This window comes from Aedes aegypti, chromosome 2, assembly GCF_002204515.2.
Source record: "Aedes aegypti strain LVP_AGWG chromosome 2, AaegL5.0 Primary Assembly, whole genome shotgun sequence".
NCBI classification, from domain to species: Eukaryota; Metazoa; Arthropoda; class Insecta; order Diptera; family Culicidae; genus Aedes; species Aedes aegypti.
This window is the reverse complement of record NC_035108.1, coordinates 124714790-124718351: the sequence shown is the minus strand read 5'-3', so window position 1 is coordinate 124718351 and position 3562 is coordinate 124714790.

The window sequence follows — 3562 nt, the reverse complement described above, 5'->3', positions numbered from 1 at the left end:
TTGAAATTTTGATATCTTGGCGTAGATGTGCGTGGAATGTGTCTAATAACTATGGAAGTGCTCACGAGCACACTAGCCTAAATAGCAGGTTCTATCTCTGTTGGGACGTAACGCCAAAAAGAAGAAGAATGTTTACAAAAGATGTATGACCTCACCCTAACTCAAGTTTTCACGGACCCACTGGATGCAACTCAATTTTAACATTTCATCATCCAATTTCGATATAGCCGAAATAATCATCAATCGGACCACTTTCGCTTATCGCGAGTGGCGGTGCTTTCGGGTAGTGATTTGGTGGATGAATTTCCGCATCGTATAAGTTAGTATGTTTTCGTTAAACAATGATACAGAACAGCAGCATGTACTAAACGGATGGCGATAAGTTAGTAATCGCAATCGACTTCCAGTCAGCCAAAACGAACGATAAGGTAGCGGTCGTACGACTGCATGACTTGACTATAGGGAGAAACGACGACAGACACACCCTCTCTCCTAATCGTTTCGTGGAACATCAGCTGAGCAAGTATGCAGGAGTGATGCTCACTACATTGATTGATGATCACGCTTAATGCAGTGCGGAATACTAATGGAGTCCACCGTCGTGACCTTCAATACGTTGGGTTGCATTATGTCCTGTCCTACGCGTCATGATTTCGTCGTAGGCCTGGTGATTCCTTTTGCACTGCGACCGGTTGTTAGATCTATTGTGGCAGTAAGTAAGTTCAGATCGATAAGGATGTTTATCACTTACGCTATTATGTACAACAGGAAATTAGCTTAAAACAGGTTATCTTGTGTAATCTATAGGAAATCGATTTTTTTGTGCGTCCTTTATGAAAATGCGTAAATTATTTACCTACCGGAACTCAATAGAAACTTAAGCTAGGGTTATCAGATTTGACGTGACCACAAAGAACTTTTTTTCCATTTTAATAAAAGAGTTCAAAAGAGTACTCTGAACCCAATGGCGCGAGAAGTTAGTAGGTTGGACATGCCCTGCGCACAAAAATATCTGAGAGGTACAGTCACAGAATTGTTATATGACTTTAAGGTAAGTTGAAGAAATATGTTTTGAACTCTAGAATATTTCAAATTCATTTTCGTTTCACATTCTAACTTTGTTCGTTTAATCAAGTATTACAGTAATGTGGAGCAAAATTTTGACTTTAGTAGAATAGTCAATTTTTCCCAGATATAGCAGTTAACAGAAAATAAATACCACACAGTGGATCTTTAATTCACAGACAAACACGAAATTCCCATCGACCACTCATTTGACGTTCATTTCGAATTCACTGTGTTTCGAAACTCCCAACCAGAGGCGCGCGCATCGGGTTTCTTCGTTTTTTGCCGTTTCACACTAGCGCTCTCTTCAGGTCTTGTTGCACAAAACAGTATATTGTGCAACATGCTCACCATGATGATGATGGCGTAAGCTGGGCGATGTGTTTTAAGTGAATTTGTTTCAAGTGTTACCTTTGTTTGTCTGTGTTCAACCTATTGATTACAATTTTACAGAGCAAACTAATGTCAGAATATTCATCCATTTTAAGTTAAAGCTGAGTAATTTACGAAACGTTATTGTTTTCATGATGGGTTTATTTTATACCAGTAATGAAATAATGTTTGTATAAAAAATAAAGGTTTTGATCCATATTACGGACAGAGGCCTCAGAGAAGTATAGCTCAGCATAGAGCACAAAAAATAAATCATTCTGTATGATTATTCAGCTTTATCAAGCGTAGGAAACCCCTAACTTTCGAATGGTGGGAAAGAATACGCTTCCGCAACAAAAATACACAATAAATTTTGATACGTGATTCGCCCAAACCAGGGTTAATTGTGGGGCCCAGATAGCCGTAGCGGTAAACGCGCAGCTATTCAGCATAACCATGCTGAGGGTCGTGGGTTCGAATCCCGCTGGTCGAGGGACTTTTCGTAAAGGAAATTTTCTCGATTCCCAGGGCATAGAGTATCTTCGTACCTGCCACACGATATACAATGCAAAAATGGTCAATCGGCAAAGAAAGCTCTCAGTTAATAACTGTGGAAGTGCTCATAAGAACACTAATCTGAGAAGCAGGCTTTGTCCCAGTTGGGACGTAACGCCAGAAAGAAGAAGAAGAAGAAGAAGAAGAAGAAGAAGAAGAAGAAGAAGAAGAAGAAGAAGAAGAAGAAGGGTTAATTGTAATAAATACTCAAAAATAGCATTTATTTTTCTGAAACTAAGGAAAAATGGTTAATTTTAAAGACTTTTTCACGGTGCTTCAATTACCGTTATTATCAAATAAAATATACCATCCAAACGGCAGTCGGCAGTTGATTCCTGACATTGTTCTGCACCTCTGGGCCGAATTTGAAAAAAATCCTTAGGCCGAATTTTGAGTTACACCCTTTTAAAGTTTATATGACAGAAATCACATGATGTATACCACTTTAATTTGTTAAAACAAACAGAATAAAAATTTGTAGTTTTGTTGTTTTTTCATCTGATTTAAGATATTGAAAAAATCTTTTTTCTAAAATTTTTCTAGACCGACATTTGAAAAGGGCCAATGCTATGTTTAGTTATTACTAATGATGATGATTTGGTTCTACCATCTATTGTAGCAAGGCATCTGCCTATAGCACTGGAATAATCTGAAAAGCGATTTGATCAAGATTGTGCTGTTGTTCGTAAGCAGTCAGTCTCCTGTATGAAGGGCCAAAAACGGATGTGCGGACCCGCAAGCAGAGACACTTGCACGAAACCCGCGGCAGAGGAAAAGAATCTCCTTCCAGAAGAAAGTTTTCACGAACAATTGTACAATCAAGCCCTCGATTGACAGAATACTCCCAATAGATGGGGTCGAAGAGCCCGCCCTCAATCCACGAAATATTAACAACAGGGAGGAGGCAGTCCCAAGCTCCCTGTCCAAGTCGCTTCATTCGGGTGCCCTGTTGGTCCCTCCCAACCCAGTTATATATGATATAAAAAGATAAATAAATACAATATAAATTAGAACAATCTCACCAAGTTAGTTGGAACCCCATGCAGATTTGTAACACTTGATGAACTGGATGAACTCTCCGATGATCAATGATGGTTTGATTTTTCTTAGGGTTTCCAATTTACACTATATGCTATACTGCACTCGCGAAACATTTCATTAATGATTGTGTTTACTTCACGCAACATTTTATAAGATTGAGATTTCTTACGCGCCATACAATATTTTTTTTTATTTTCATACAGAAAATGTTCACAAAAATGTGTTATGTAAATAATGGACAGTCCCTTAATGGTAGGAAATGTAGATCTAAAACTGCAAAATATTAATTTTGCATTTATTTTCTTCCGGATATCCTGTAATGTAGTTACGACCCACGCGATTCAACAAGGCGTCACAATATCACATATATGCTTATATGCAAATCGCATGATGAACGCCTCACGCCCCACTTGACGCGCCGCGTTACTATGTCGTCAGCCTACAGCTTTAGGTTGCTCCACTTCTAACACCACATTTCGTCGTTGTCATGACAACATAATGCTTGATGCGCTAAGTTTCACGCACACAC